The sequence below is a fragment of the Spinacia oleracea genome, chromosome 6, assembly GCF_020520425.1.
Source record: "Spinacia oleracea cultivar Varoflay chromosome 6, BTI_SOV_V1, whole genome shotgun sequence".
Classification (NCBI taxonomy): domain Eukaryota; kingdom Viridiplantae; phylum Streptophyta; class Magnoliopsida; order Caryophyllales; family Amaranthaceae; genus Spinacia; species Spinacia oleracea.
The window spans coordinates 53,202,746-53,220,005 of record NC_079492.1 but is presented as its reverse complement, the minus strand read 5'-3'; the positions used below and the strand labels follow the sequence as shown (position 1 = coordinate 53,220,005).

The window sequence follows — 17,260 nt, the reverse complement described above, 5'->3', positions numbered from 1 at the left end:
GAATACTTAGATATCTCAAAGGAACTGATGATCTGTGCCTATTCTATCCAAGAAGTGGAATATTCGAGCTAAAAGGATATGTTGATGCTGATTATGCAGGTGATCTAGTAAATAGAAAAAGCACATCAGGTATGGTACAGTTCCTAGGTCCATGCATGGTTTCTTGGGGTTCCAAGAAACAGAATACTGTTGCTGTATCCACAGCTGAAGCTGAGTATGTAGCTGCTACAGCTTGTTGCTCATAAATTCTATGGATAAAACAACAGTTACGAGATTTTGGTATTATCTATGATTGTGTTCCTATATTTTGTGATAACACTAGTGCTATCTGTATTTCAAAAGATCCGGTTCATCATTCCCGGGTCAAACACATTCACATTAGACACCACTTCCTTAAAGACAATGTTGAGAAAGGTTTAATTAAATTAGATTTTTGTCAAACTGATCATCAAATTGCTGACATTTTGACTAAGCCCTTAAACAGGGAGAAACATGAGAAAATGAGGATGGAACTCGGGATGATCAAAATAAGATAAATGCAAAAGTGAAGTTCCTCTGAAGACGAAGACAACAACAATGGTGTATGATACTGATTATTTCAAACACAATTTTCGTGTGCAAACACAGTTGAAGCTTACCATCGTAAAAGATCGACTCACTCAACACTTAAGCCAGGTAAGCACCTTCCTAATAAATCAGTAAATATTAGAAAATTAACCAAGCAATTTTATTAATTTTTTTTAAATTAAAAGTTGTTACGATTTTAAATTTTTTATTTTAAAAAAAAAAACAAAATCCTATTTTTCGTTCCAAAACAAATCAGCAATATAAAAGAAACTCTTCACCTTCCATCCATCCCCTTTTCTCAATTCCTTCACCTCCCACACGGTTTTTCCCACTTAACCTCTTAAATTCCCTACACCTATAAAACGCCTAAAAACCATGAGTACCTCAAATCACACCATCAAACTTCTCCAACTCAAAAGAAAAAGAAACCCTAACTCTCCGATTCCGATGGAAACCTCACCCGCTCAATCACCAACCAAATCACCATCACCACTCCAAATTCAACCACCCCCTGGACTCGCTCTCACCTACGGCGAGTGGACCGACCAACCAATGGAAACCCAGAGTCCCACTCCACCACCTGGCCGTCGATCCTCCTCAAGAACCAAGAGGAAAAAAATCGACAAGTCTGAGGAACAGGAGGCTGAAACTCAGGGGGAAACAGAGAAGCTAGAGGAACTGGCAAAGGGTCTCACTGGTGGATTTGCGATAAATTATGTGTGGTGCAAATCGGAAAAATTGGAACAGCTAGTTGGAATTCTTGATCACCAACAATGGGTAAGCCTCTTTGATATACATGCAAGACTACCAATCTATCCCTTAGCTGTTATTGAATTCTGTAAAAAATTTGAGTGCAAAGATGGGGTTGTTTCGAGTATAGTCAATAGAACTCCAATCTCTTTTGATGCAAATTATCTGTCAAATCTGTTTGGTGTGCCCAATGAGGGTTTTGAGTAGTATGTGAAAAAGAAAACCACCATAACAATCAATGAAGTTGATAGCAATCAAATTGTGGCTAACATAGCGGGAAATCTCAAAGAATCGTCCATCACAAACCACAATCTTCTTTCACCTCTACATAAATTACTTTTCAATCTTGTGTGGAGAGGGGTAGTTCCTAGGACTCAAAAACGAGATGATGTCACTTTCTATGATGCATGCTTAATCTATTGTCTCGAATTTGATATCCCAATTAATTTTCCGGCCATCATGATCAAACACTTAGCCCATTGTATTTCTGGAAAATTCAAAATAGGGTATGGTTCCTTACTCACTGCCATATTCAATAATTTCGCAGTTGATTTAGGTTCCTATGCTTCTCTTCCCCTAACCCCTGCTCAAATTATCCAAGAGAAATTCCTTAAAAATCTGAAGTTGGTTGTGGTGGATAAGGTGCTGTGTTTCCAGGGTAAAAAGGAGAATGAATCTGAAGTTCCTATTTTGGAAGAAACTGTGTGTTTAAAAACTAGGAGTGTTCCTAAGAGAGGTCACAGGAAAAGCATGAGAATTGCCACTAGACCTCGCAAAGTTCCTGCTCCTCCTGTCTATATGGATATCACCTGTGAGGAGGAAGAAGAGGAAGAGGACACAGGAACTACACCATTTCCACAGGAAAAAAAGGAACTACCAAAGGTTCTTAGGACAAAATCACCAGTTCCTAAGAAGCCTGCGTCTGTTTCTTTCCCCAAAGGAACTGGAACCATTCCTGTTCCTCAGGCTGTTTTTGCTAAGGTTCCAGGTGGATTTGCTGGTTTTGCTGGTGCCTCTGGGTTTGGAACACCACCTATCTCTGCTGCAAAATTTCAGGAGCTCCAGGATTCAGTGATGCGCTTAAATGCACTATAGGAGGGATCTAATCTTCGAGTTCAACAGATGCAGACACAATTGAATGCCTTGGTCAATTCAGTTCAAACACTCCAAACCAACCTCCAACAATATGCTGATCAAGCCAACACTACTCGCACTGAGATTCTGCAGAAAATCAACAACCTTGAATCCTTTGAGGAAGTTGTGGTGGAAGAAACAGCTGCCTCAGATTCTCCTAACCAAGCCTAAACAACCCTTCATATCTTTTATATTAAATGCTGTTATGGAACAAGTTTTTTGGTTTTGTATAACTAAACAATGGGAATCCTCCCTTTTTGCTTAAATTTTTCAAACTTGCTTGGTTGAAAATCTACATATTGTTATTTATATGGTTGTTGCTTCTCGGATTATTCTGTTGTGTAAGCAGGTACAATACTTTGAGGCTAGCTTGACTTGCCAAACGTTGATCGTAGGGCACTGTGTTTGGAATATATGTATCTGCATTGCTCTTTTTGTTAATGTCAACAGGGGGAAGATCACTGAGCAAACTTCTTAAGGAGATCAAACTTGGTTTGACACTCGGATTCTTCATGTTCTATCTACTGTAAGGGTAAAATTTTATTTTATTTTTCAATTTTATTATTTTGTTTATCTTTGTTACTATCCACACTTCATCAACTCTTTGTGATTTAAATCTCTTATGGTAAAACGTTTGCGGATGTTGTCATCACCAAAAAGGGGGAATATTGTTGACCCTGATTTTGGTTGATGACAAATAGCAAACTTCCTGATTAAAGTTTCTGGTGTGTCTACAAGTAAAGTGTTTCTGTTCCAGAGAGGAACTTGAGATGGCTGCTGATGTTCCTGAGGTGGAATGCACAAGGCTAGGAACTCCAAGCTAATACACAACAGAGGAACAACAAAGCAAAGAAGGATGAAGTTTTCATGTGATGAGTTCATCTGTCCCTTTAGAGGAACTCACCTGTTCAAGAGAAGGAACCATTGCAGCTGCTGAGTTGTAGCTCCAGTAAAAGAGCAAAACACGAACCTAGGTAGTTAAATACTCTTAGATTTCTGTGTAAAATAATAACAGCTATAAAGATACATTGTGGAACTAGGATGCTTGATTTAATATTTATTAAGATTTTATCAAATTATTTAACAGCAAGTTTTAAGGAAAAATTACATAAATAAAGTGTCGTTTTATTTTCATCAATAAAATCTGTTTTTATCCTTTTTGTTAAAACAGTTTTACTTTCCCTAAAACTTCTCCTAAATATCTGATTTGATTTCAGTAAATAATTTCACAAATCTTTTAGTGGTTGACAAAGTCTAAACCACGATTTTCTCTAAAAACCGTTTTAAGGGAAGTGGTCTTCCCTTGATCCACAAGTCATGGATCGTGGAGACCAAGTATGTAGGAGTGTGGGCAGTTGAGATTTGAATGGAACTAACCCTAAGAATCATCTCTATATAAAGAGTCGTTTTCCTTTTGGTAAAATTACACAAATATTCCACCTACTTTCCTATCTATCAAAACGCTTTCAAAAGAGTTTATAAAATTGATTTGTGTCCTAGCAATATTCAAGTTCCTAAGTTCCACAAATATCAGAAGAGCTTTATTATTAACTAGTGTTTTCAAAACAAATTGTAATCTGAGTGAGTAGAGATTGAGTAATCTTGTAAAGGCTTTTGAGTTAAAGTCGAGAAAGAGAGAAAAAGAATAGAGAGTAATCAGAGCAGATTACTGTGAGATACTTGAGTTTGAGTGGAACTCAAGTTGTTATATTATTGTAATCGAGGAATTATTTTAATATAAAAGGATTTTGAGGTTTTCTCTTCTTGATTAGTGTCAAGAAGTTTCCTCAAATTGAGCAACATTCGTTTCTGTCTTTTTCAGTTCGTTATATTGCCTTAAAGTTCAAAGAAACTCACTCTAGTTCCGAATACAATTCACCCCCCCCCCCCCCTCTTGTGCGTGGTCCTATTAGACTATCAATTGGTATCAGAGCCAGTACTCAATAAAAACACAGGAAACCCTGTTTGAGTCTAGTTCCTGATAGTATGAATACACAAGAGAAACTGGAAGAAGGCTACTCCACGCAAAGGCCACCTATGTTCAACGGCAAATTCTACTCATACTGGAAGAACAGAATGGAGATTTTCATCAAAGCAGAAAATTACCAAGTATGGCGTGTGATTGAAGTTGGAGACTTCGAGGTAACAAAAACCAATGCAGAAAATGAGGTAGTTCCTAAACCAATGTCTGAATTCTCTAAAGAAGATTTTGATAAATATGAGATGAATGCTATGGCAGTTAAAATCTTGCATTGTGGACTTGGACCCCAAGAACACAATAGGGTCATGGGGTGCAAGAACGCTAAACAAATTTGGGAATTACTACAAGTAACTCACGAAGGAACTAACGAAGTTAAACGTTCCAAAATTGATCTGTTAATGTCTAAATATGAGAGATTTGAAATGCTTCCAAAAGAAACTATTCAAGAGATGTTTACTCGTTTTACTAACATAACAAATGAATTAGTTTCCCTTGGTAGAATCATTCCCACAGATGAACAAGTAAGAAAAATACTAAGGAGCATGCCTCAAGATGATCGTTGGAGAACTAAGGTCACAACACTGTTTGAGACCAAGGATTTCACAAAATTCAACATTGAACAACTTGCTGGTTCCTTGATGACTCATGAACTGCACCTTGGAGCTGCTGTTCCTAAGAGCTCCAGAAACCGAGGGCTTGCTCTAAAAGCTGAGGAACTCGATGATTCTGAACCAGATGAAGAGGAGGCTGCTATGCTGGTCAGAAGAATGAGAAAACTCTACAGGAACTTCAAACCTGGCAACCAGAAAGGAAGGAGCTTTGCAAGGAAAACTGTCAGTTCCAAAACTTAGCAAGGCTGCTTCAAATGTGGAGAAACTGATCACCAAATTCGTGAGTGCCCTCAGTGGGAAAACGACAAAAGAAAAGGAAAGGAACAGGTCAAGGAACGCTACAATAAATCCACCTTCAACAAGCCTAACTTCAAAAAGGCTATGATAGCTGCATGGGGCGAAGAAACTGATTCAGAAGATGATGAGGAACAACCAAATGAAGAAACTGCAAATCTTTGCCTTATGGCAAGAACAGAAGGAACTGAACCAGTTCCATCAGAAGAAGTAAGTTCCTCCACTCTTCAGTGTCTCTCAAAGTCAAAACTAATTGAACTATTGCTAGAAACTCTAGATGATTATAAAAAGCTATGTATTTTAAAAGCACAAAGTGATAGAGCCTTGGAACTCAGTAAAGATCACATAAATTACTTGAACAACATTAGATCTGATGTTCAAGGCAGGTTCTTTGAATTGCTAGATAGAAATACCTCCATTAATGAGTCTTTTGAGAAAATTAGAAATGAGAACATACTTCTACAAGTGCAACTCAGTCAATATAAGATGTTTAACCTAAGTTTAGATCCCACAAAGTCCTTGGAGATTAACATGGGAGTGTTCAACATCGACTTAGAAAGATTGAACAAAGATCTGATAACCACAAAGGAACAGAAAGAGAAACTAGAGAGGGAATTGGCCATGGCTAGGGCATAGAAGCATCCACCTAAAGTTCCCCCCAAGTGGATTGAGAATGCTCAATCTAAGAGAACAGAAGGTCTAGGTTACAATCACAAAACCAGTCATAAGAAAAAGTATGTGGAACTCCCTAGTGTAAAAGTCTGTTTCTCGTGTGGCAGTGGAAATCATGTAAGCACTGAATGCTCTAAAATGAAGGAACTAGATCAAAGAAACATAGATTATGTAAAGAAAAAGTGGGTTAAGAAGTCAGACATTGTAGTTGAAAAGGAACTCGAGGAAACCCGAGTTCCTGTAACTAACCTTTGATTTCTTTACAGGTTCTAGTGAAGAGGAACAGCTCGTGGTATCTCGACAGCGGGTGTTCCAAACACATGACAGGAGACAAATCAAAATTCCTCTCACTAGAAGCCTACAATGGAGGAACTATGACCTTTGGAGACAACATGAAAGGAGAAATTGTCGGAATTGGAAAAGTCGGAAGGTCAAGTTCCTATGCCATTGAAAATGTATTTTTAGTCGAGGGTTTAATGCACAGTCTACTAAGTATTTCTCAATTTTGTGACAAAGGAAACTCTGTAAGTTTTACTTCTGAAAATTGTCAAATCATTAATAATAACACTGGGAAGGTTATCTTGGAAGGAACTCGTAAAGGGAACACATATTCAATGGATCTCAATACAGTTCCCAGGAACAATTTAACCTGCCTCAGTGCCTTTGAAGAAGATTCCCTACTATGGCACAGGAGGTTTGGACATGCTAGTTTCTCACTCCTTGACAAACTAAGATCAAAGGAACTAGTTCGAGGACTCCCCTCAATCAAGTTTCCAAATGATAAAGTTTGTGATGCATGTGCAAAAGGCAAGCATGTCCGAAGTTCCTTTAAGCCTAAGAAATTGGTAAGCACCACAAAACCATTGGAACTCATCCATATGGACTTGTGTGGCCCAATGAGAATTCAAAGCAGAAGTGGGAAAAAATATGTTTTGGTTATTGTTGATGATTACTCTCGTTTTACTTGGGTCATATTTCTAACAAGCAAAGACGAAACGTTTGATGAGTTTGTTGCATTTTCAAAGAAAATCCAGAAAACTACAGGTCATCAACTGATCCACATTAGATCTGATCATTGAACAGAATTTGAAAACTACAAATTCGATGAATACTGCAAGGAACAAGGTATGGACCACAATTTCTCAGCTCCCAGAACTCCACAACAAAATGGAGTTGTTGAGAGGAAAAATAGAACCTTAGAAGACATGGCAAGAACCATGTTAATAGCCAGTTCCTTGCCTAGGAACTTCTGGGCTGAAGCAGTTAACACAGCTTGTTATATTATAAATAGAGTTATGATTCGAGCAATCCTAAACAAAACTCCCTATGAGCTACTAAAAGGTACAAAACCCAACATCTCTTACTTTAGAGCTTTTGGTTGTAAATGCTTTGTTCACAACAATGGCAAAAGAAACTTGGGAAAGTTTGATGAGAGAAGTGATGAAGCAGTGTTCCTAGGTTATGCCTTAAATAGCAAAGCCTACAGAGTATATAATAAAAGGACAATGTGTGTAGAAGAAAGTGTTCACATAATTTTTGATGAGTCTAACAAATTTGATGCAGCACAGGAACAAGAAAGTTTCGAAATTGGTTTGTCCCGTGTCTCAGATAATGATGAAGAGATTCACCCAATCAGACAAACAGCTAAAGAAACAGTTCAACAGAATCAACAAGTTCCAATTCAAGAGGAACAACCTGAAGGTCCAGTTCCAGAAGAACCAGAAACAGCATCTGAACCCGAGGAACTCCATGGCACACAACAAGGAACTGAGATCACAGAAGGAACAGAAGGAGCTACTACAACACCAGTTGCACAATTTCAACCCAAAACTTGGAAGCACCAGAGTTCCCATCCAATAGAACTCATTATGAGTGATATTAGAAAAGGAACTCGGTCGAGATCCCAACTAAGGAACTTCTGTGCAACTCATGCATTCCTCTCCATGATTGAACCAAGGAACCACCATGAAGCCTTGGAAGATGCTGACTGGATAATTGCTATGCAAGAAGAGCTGAATGAATTCAAAAGGAACAAGGTATGGCACATGGAACCCAAGCCAAAACATCAAAAAGTGGTAGGACTGAAATGGGTGTTCCGGAACAAGAAAGATGAACATGCAACAATCATAAGGAACAAGGCAAAGTTAGTTGTTAAAGGTTATAATCAACAAGAAGGTATTGACTTTGAAGAAACCTTTGCTCCTGTTGCTAGACTAGAAGCCATTAGAATTTTAATTGCCTTTCCTGCATTTATGGGTTTTAAACTTTATCAAATGGATGTTAAGTGTGCCTTTTTAAATGGGTTCCTAGAAGAAGATGTATATGTGGAACAACCTCCTGGATTTGAAAATCCTGAATTTCCAAACCACATATACAAGTTAGACATAGCACTCTATGGACTAAAACAAGCCCCTAGGTCTTGGTATGAAAGACTTTCAAAGTTCCTTTTAGAAAATAATTTTAAAAGAGGTAGAATAGATAAAACTTTGTTTCTAAAATCAAAAGGAACTGACTTATTAGTTGTTCAAATTTATGTAGATGATATATTATTTGGGGCAACTAATGAAAATCTGTGCAAGGAATTTGCAAACCTAATGAGCAGTGAATTTGAAATGAGCATGATGGGGGAACTCAACTTTTTCCTTGGTTTACAAATCAAACAAACAGAAGAGGGAATCATGATCCACCAGCAAAAATATGTGAAGGAACTCCTAAAGAAATATGAGCTAGATTCTGCTAAAGTGAATCACACTCCCATGGGAACTGCCACCAGATTAGACACAGATCTTAATGGGAAAAGTGTAAATCAAACGAAGTATAGAGGTATGATTGGATCACTCTTATATTTAACTGCTAGTAGACCTGACATTTCTTTCAGTGTAGGACTATGTGCAAGATTCCAATCCAATCCAAAGGAGTCTCACTTAACTGCTGTAAAAAGAATACTTAGATATCTCAAAGGAACTGATGATCTGTGCCTATTCTATCCAAGAAGTGGATCATTCGAGCTAAAAGGATATGCTGATGCTGATTATGCAGGTGATCTAGTAAATAGAAAAAGCACATCAGGTATGGTACAGTTCCTAGATCCATGCATGGTTTCTTGGGGTTCCAAGAAACAGAATACTGTTGCTCTATCCACAGCTGAAGCTGAGTATGTAGCTGCTGCAGCTTGTTGCTCACAAATTCTATGGATAAAACAACAGTTAAGAGATTTTGGTATTATCTATGATTGTGTTCCTATATTTTGTGATAACACTAGTGCAATCTGTATTTCAAAAGATCCGGTTCATCATTCCCGGGTCAAACACATTCACATTAGACACCACTTCCTTAAAGACAATGTTGAGAAAGGTTTAATTAAATTAGATTTTTGTCAAACTGATCATCAAATTGCTGACATTTTGACTAAGCCCTTAAACAGGGAGAAACATGAGAAAATGAGGATGGAACTCGGGATGATCAAAATAAGATAAATGCAAAAGTGAAGTTCCTCCGAAGACGAAGACAACAACAATGGTGTATGATACTGATTATTTCAAACACAATTTTCGTGTGCAAACACAGTTGAAGCTTACCATCGTAAAAGATCGACTCACTCAACACTTAAGCCAGGTAAGCACCTTCCTAATAAATCAGTAAATATTAGAAAATTAACCAAGCAATTTTATTAATTTTTTTTAAATTAAAAGTTGTTACGATTTTAAATTTTTTATTTAAAAAAAAAAAACAAAATCCTATTTTTTCGTTCCAAAACAAATCAGCAATATAAAAGAAACTCTTCACCTTCCATCCATCCCCCTTTCTCAATTCCTTCACCTCCCACACGGTTTTCCCACTTAACCTCTTAAATTCCCTACACCTATAAAATGCCTAAAAACCATGAGTACCTCAAATCACACCATCAAACTTCTCCAACTCAAAAGAAAAAGAAACCCTAACTCTCCGATTCCGATGGAAACCTCACCCACTCAATCACCAACCAAATCACCATCACCACTCCAAATTCAACCACCCCCTGTACTCGCTCTCACCTACGGCGAGTGGACCGACCAACCAATGGAAACCCAGAGTCCCACTCCACCACCTGGCCGTCGATCCTCCTCAAGAACCAAGAGGCAAAAAATCGACAAGTCTGAGGAACAGGAGGCTGAAACTCAGGGGGAAACAGAGAAGCTAGAGGAACTGGCAAAGGGTCTCACTGGTGGATTTGCGATAAATTATGTGTGGTGCAAATCGGAAAAATTGGAACAGCTAGTTGGAATTCTTGATCACCAACAATGGGTAAGCCTCTTTGATATACATGCAAGACTACCAATCTATCCCTTAGCTGTTATTGAATTCTGTAAAAAATTTGAGTGCAAAGATGGGGTTGTTTCGAGTATAGTCAATAGAACTCCAATCTCTTTTGATGCAAATTATCTGTCAAATCTGTTTGGTGTGCCCAATGAGGGTTTTGAGTAGTATGTGAAAAAGAAAACCACCATAACAATCAATGAAGTTGATAGCAATCAAATTGTGGCTAACATAGCGGGAAATCTCAAAGAATCGTCCATCACAAACCACAATCTTCTTTCACCTCTACATAAATTACTTTTCAATCTTGTGTGGAGAGGGGTAGTTCCTAGGACTCAAAAACGAGATGATGTCACTTTCTATGATGCATGCTTAATCTATTGTCTCGAATTTGATATCCCAATTAATTTTCCGGCCATCATGATCAAACACCTAGCCCATTATATTTCTTGAAAATTCAAAATAGGGTATGGTTCCTTACTCACTGCCATATTCAATAATTTCGCAGTTGATTTAGGTTCCTATGCTTCTCTTCCCCTAACCCCTGCTCAAATTATCCAAGAGAAATTCCTTAAAAATCTGAAGTTGGTTGTGGTGGATAAGGTGCTGTGTTTCCAGGGTAAAAAGGAGAATGAGTCTGAAGTTCCTATTTTGGAAGAAACTGTGTGTTTAAAAACTAGGAGTGTTCCTAAGAGAGGTCACAGGAAAAGCATGAGAATTGCCACTAGACCTAGCAAAGTTCCTGCTCCTCCTGTGTATATGGATATCACCTGTGAGGAGGAAGAAGAGGAAGAGGACACAGGAACTACACCATTTCCACAGGAGAAAAAGGAACTACCAAAGGTTCTTAGGACAAAATCACCAGTTCCTAAGAAGCCTGCGTCTGGTTCTTTCCCCAAAGGAACTGGAACCATTCCTGTTCCTCAGGCTGTTTCTGCTAAGGTTCCAGGTGGATTTGCTGGTTTTGCTGGTTCCTATGGGTTTGGAACACCACCTATCTCTGCTGCAAAATTTCAGGAGCTCCAGGATTCAGTGATGCGCTTAAATGCACTACAGGAGGGATCTAATCTTTGAGTTCAACAGATGCAGACACAATTGAATGCCTTGGTCAATTCAGTTCAAACACTCCAAACCAACCTCCAACAATATGCTGATCAAGCCAACACTACTCGCACTGAGATTCTCAGAAAATCAACAACCTTGAATCCTTTGAGGAAGTTGTGGTGGAAGAAACAGCTGCCTCAGATTCTCCTAACCAAGCCTAAACAACCCTTCATATCTTTTATATTAAATGCTGTTATGGAAAAAAAAATTTGGTTTTGTATAACTAAACAATGGGAATCCTCCCTTTTTACTTAAATTTTTCAAACTTGCTTGGTTGAAAATCTACATATTGTTGTTTATATGGTTGTTGCTTCTCGGATTATTCTGTTGTGTATGCAGGTACAATACTTTGAGGCTAGCTTGACTTGCCAAACGTTGATCGTAGGGCACTGTGTTTGGAATATATGTATCTGCATTGCTCTTATTGTTAATGTCAACAGGGGGAAGATCACTGAGCAAACTTCTTAAGGAGATCAAACTTGGTTTGACACTCGGATTCTTCATGTTCTATCTACTGTAAGGGTAAAATTTTATTTTATTTTTCAATTTTATTATTTTGTTTATCTTTGTTACTATCCACACTTCATCAACTCTTTGTGATTTAAATCTCTTATGGTAAAACGTTTGCGGATGTTGTCATCACCAAAAAGGGGGAATATTGTTGACCCTGATTTTGGTTGATGACAAATAGCAAACTTCTTGATTAAAGTTTCTGGTGTGTCTACAAGTAAAGTGTTTCTGTTCCAGAGAGGAACTTGAGATGGCTGCTGATGTTCCTGAGGTGGAATGCGCAAGGCTAGGAACTCCAAGCTAATACACAACAGAGGAACAACAAAGCAAAGAAGGATGAAGTTTTCATGTGATGAGTTCCTCTGTACCTTTAGAGGAACTCACCTGTTCCAGAGAAGGAACCATTGCAGCTGCTGAGTTGTAGCTCCAGTAAAAGAGCAAAACACGAACCTAGGTAGTTAAATACTCTTAGATTTCTGTGTAAAATAATAACAGCTATAAAGATACATTGTGGAACTAGGATGCTTGATTTAATATTTATTAAGATTTTATCAAATTATTTAATAGCAAGTTTTAAGGAAAAATTACATAAATAAAGTGTCGTTTTATTTTCTTCAATAAAATCTGTTTTTATCCTTTTTGTTAAAACAGTTTTACTTTCTCTAAAACTTCTCCTAAATATCTGATTTGATTTCAGTAAATAATTTCACAAATCTTTTAGTGGTTGACAAAGTCTAAACCACGATTTTCTCTAAAAACCGTTTTAAGGGAAGTGGTCTTCCCTTGATCCACAAGTCATGGATCGTGGAGACCAAGTATGTAGGAGTGTGGGCAGTTGAGATTTGAAGGGAACTAACCCTAAGAATCATCTCTATATAAAGAGCCGTTTTCCTTTTGGTAAAATTACACAAATATTCCACCTACTTTCCTATCTATCAAAACGCTTTCAAAAGAGTTTATAAAATTGATTTGTGTCCTAGCAATATTCAAGTTCCTAAGTTCCACAAATATCAGAAGAGCTTTATTATTAACTAGTGTTTTCAAAACAAATTGTAATCTGAATGAGTAGAGATTGAGTAATCTTGTAAAGGCTTTTGAGTTAAAGTCGAGAAAGAGAGAAAAAGAATAGAGAGTAATCAGAGCAGATTACTGTGAGATACTTGAGTTTGAGTGGAACTCAAGTTGTTATATTATTGTAATCGAAGAATTATTTTAATATAAAAGGATTTTGAGGTTTTCTCTTCTTGATTAGTGTCAAGAAGTTTCCTCAAATTGAGCAACATTCGTTTCTGTCTTTTTCAGTTCCTTATATTGCCTTAAAGTTCAAAGAAACTCACTCTAGTTCCGAATACAATTCACCCCCCCTCTTGTGCGTGTTCCTATTAGACTATCACAACACAAGTAAAATTGTTTCATAAAGAGGCGTTGCTTTAACTCTATTTTGCAGTAGTGGTATACTCCCTCTGTTTCGAAATAATAAAGACACTTTCACTTTTCACATTATTCACAAATTTCAATTTGACTATCATTTGTGTTTTATGGGTAATGAAAAATATAGTAGTGTGAGTTCCTATTTGATTCGTCTCAATATGTACTTAATTTCGGAATATCAACTTTTTATAATTTTTACAAATACAAAATTAGAGATATTATTAATTATCCCCATTATTTTGAAACGGAGGGAGTATATTCTTAATTTTTTATCTCTTAATTGCTGATCTCTCGTGTAATGGAGGTGTTGGGGGTTGTGAATGAGTGAATCTTTGTATGACTATTTGAGGTTATTTTTCCCTCATAACAAGAAAGGTGACAAGGGTGAACTTCTCATAAGTCTTGTGGTTAGATTTTTGCACGTATAATTCGTGTGTGTTGTTTAGCTCGGAAAAATGAATAGTTGGATACTTGGATGTACAAATGTGTTTTATTATCTTTATACACTACAAGAATTTATATCGTTAACGACAACCTAATTACGACGGGTTAACAATCTCGTCGCAAAAGGCTTTTGCGACGGGGCTAACAACCAAACAAAGACGGGAATAACCGTCGTAAATGTCTTTTAGGACGGGTTAACGACGAGATTTTCTATTAACGACGGCCCCCTTTTATGACGGGTTCGCGACAGGAAATTCCGTCGTTAATCAACGATTTATTGGCCTTTCACGACGGGATTTCCCGTTGTTAATAATACAATTTCTTGTAGTGATAGTGAGACATTCTACTCATCGTTGTTAATCAGCAAGCTCAAATAAAACATTTTTCCTTGGCGTCACATGGAAGCACGTACATCATGTTATTGTCAAAGGGCAACACAAGTGCCTTAAGTAATGGAGTTTTTTTTGAGATTTAATAGTATATATTAGGTGAATATTGAAAATAGGCTCGTGGACGTACAATTGAACCCATAAATCATGAGAAGAGATGTTTTATTCAGACTTTTTAGACGGAAAGAGTTTTATTCCAAAATCAATTGGCAATGACTCTATGAGGGATAGTGATAGGGATAGCTCTTCGAGCTTACTTAATACAGAGTACTTCTTTTCCCCAATGCAATCAACTAATTCGATGATGTCACATTATATAACAAAAACACGTAAGTATGACGAAGTATTATCTATATATATGTATATATATATATATATATATATATATATATATATATATGTGGTTTTGGGTTAGTCTATCAAAACACGAGGCCTAGTTTCGCTATACTTTGTAATAAGAATAGTTGAGCCAAGCCATTAGAAAAGAAAGAAAATGACGCAATTCCCACCACAAAAGCAAGATACTCAACCAGGAAAACAATATTTGATGAATCCACTCTCAATTTCTGTCAATCCCAAATATAAACCATCCAAAAAGTTTCATGTAAGTCCATTCATTGTCATGATAATTTCCCATTAATGTGTTACGCGTAAGTTGTAAGTAATATTGTGATTTGTTAACCGAAGATGAGAAAGTTCGCAATTTGTGACCTTTAAGTTGTGTCACAATGATGATATGTAATGTTTGTCAGTTGTCATGAACGTAATTGGAAATTAAAACATTTAACTTATATAACGTATTATATACTCCCTCCGTATTTATTTAAGAGATACACTTGGTCGGACACGGGTATTAAGAAGAAAAGTTGAATGAAATAAAGTAATAAAACAAGTGGGGTTGGGTAGATATTTTAATAAGCAAAACAAGTGGAAACCATGTTATTTTAGGGGGATGGGGGTGGGGGTGGGGTGTAGATAGATTATTTAATTAAATGGTGGGTGATAAGTTACAAAAAATGACAAGTGTATCTCTTAAATAAATACGACCGGAAAATACAAGTGTATCCCTTAACTAAATACGGAGGGAGTATGTTATACGAAAGGTAGGAAAATCTTAATATTCTAATTTATTATAAATATAATAAATATTTATTTCATTTTTTGTATCTACTATCTTATTTACATATTTTCATAGTAAAAATATTGCATTGATATGACACATGGCTTACGTGGCGCCTATATGTACCATTTAGAATCCGATTGCGAAAACTAAATATTGTCGTAACTTACGACCTTTATCATCACCTTTGTTAATGTTGTGGTTACAGGAAAAGGTGGCATTAATAACAGGAGGTGATTCGGGGATAGGAAGAGCAATATGTTACCATTTTGCCCTCGAGGGTGCAACGGTAGCTTTCACATATGTTAAAAGGTCCAGAAGATAAAGATACAGAAGATGCTTTGGCTTTGATAAGAAAAGCCGCAAAAGAAAGTGATGCAGGTGAACCGATTGCCGTTCCTGCTGATTTCTTCCGAGGTGAAGAGGAATGCAAGGACGTGATTGATAAGGTTGTTAAAACCTTTGGACGGATCGACGTCTTAGTGAATAACGCAGGGGTATGATATTATAAAGAAAACATCGAAGAAATCACTGAGAAGCAACTCAGGATGACATTTGAAATCAACTTCTTCGCCTGTTTCTTCTTGGCAAAGTAAGACTTTCATCATCATCATATAAATATTAAAAATCTTAGGCAAATTTGTAAAAACTACATTATAAAATTCAATTTTAGTGAAAAACTACCTTATTAAAAAATTGTATTCCACTACTCCCTCCGTCTTTTTTTGTTATTTACGTTTGAAATTTTGCACGCGTTTTAACGACTAATTAATGGGTATTGAGATTTTTTTTTTAAAATAAGGCAAATTACGTTTATTTATAATGTTTTTACTTTTATTAAAATTTTGATATTAGGAAAATGAGAAAAAATTAATGATCCAATAAAAAAGTTTGAGAGATTAAATGACCCAATGAATTTAATTGGTTAAAAATCATTAGACACAAATTTTGGTACAGGCACTCACTGAAGCACATGAAAGAAGGAAGCAGCATCATCAATACAATATCTGCTTTGGCATACATAGGTGAACCAACTTGGCTTGACTACAGTTGCACAAAAGGAGCCATTCTCACCTTCACCAGAAGTCTCGGTCTCCAACTTATTAAACGAGGAATTCGAGTGAACGGGGTATCGCCTGGGCCTACCTGGACTCCACTACCTGTTGCTTCACTTCCTGTGGAAAGGATTGTGAATTACGGTTCAGGTACACCAATGAAGAGAGCAGGACAACCTTTTGAATTAGCACCATCCTATGTTTTTCTGGCGAGCAACGACTGTTCATCCTATTTCACTGGTCAAGTCCTTCATCCTAATGGTACGTTGTTTTTGTTCTTTCATTGCGTCAAAAAAAGCCTACAACTTTCTCATATCTTGACATCAATCTCTACTAATATTTACATGTTGTTCTTCCAACACTATTATATATTGCTATTAACATAAAACTTGAAATATCCCTAACTGTTTGTGTTTCAGGTGGGGTGATCGTAAACGCATGATCCAACTGCGTTGTCCGTCAAGATAATCCAATAAAGAACGTCAGAGGATACGTCTATGTTCATACGTACAATAAACATATAACAAAACTTATGTACATTATGAATTAAATATATGCTCCTTAAATTTGTATGTTCTTTTTCTTTGCTTTCTTTATATGCAACTGTTGGCTTATACTTGTATTATACCAAGTATTGTACTCTATATGTATGTGTATTATACTCGCTCCCGGGCTACTTAATACTCCATCCGTTTCGAAATAATGGGACAGTTCACATTTTTACGTTTGCCAATGTAAATGTTTGGACAATAATATCTTTAATTTTGTATTCGAAAAAATTATAAAAATTTGATATTCCGAAAGTATATATATCGAGAAGAATCAAACAAGACCCCATATGGGCATATGGCTATATTTTTCCTTACCCACAAATCACAAATGATAGCCAAATTGAAATTTAT

At 36.7% G+C, this 17,260-nt stretch overlaps 1 pseudogene; it reads left to right on the top strand.

Annotated features, from left to right (window-relative positions):
• Positions 1–14,625: 14,625 nt before the first annotated feature.
• On the top strand, positions 14,626–17,059 carry LOC110776869 (glucose and ribitol dehydrogenase-like; annotated as a pseudogene).
• The last annotated feature ends 201 nt before the right edge of the window (positions 17,060–17,260 follow it).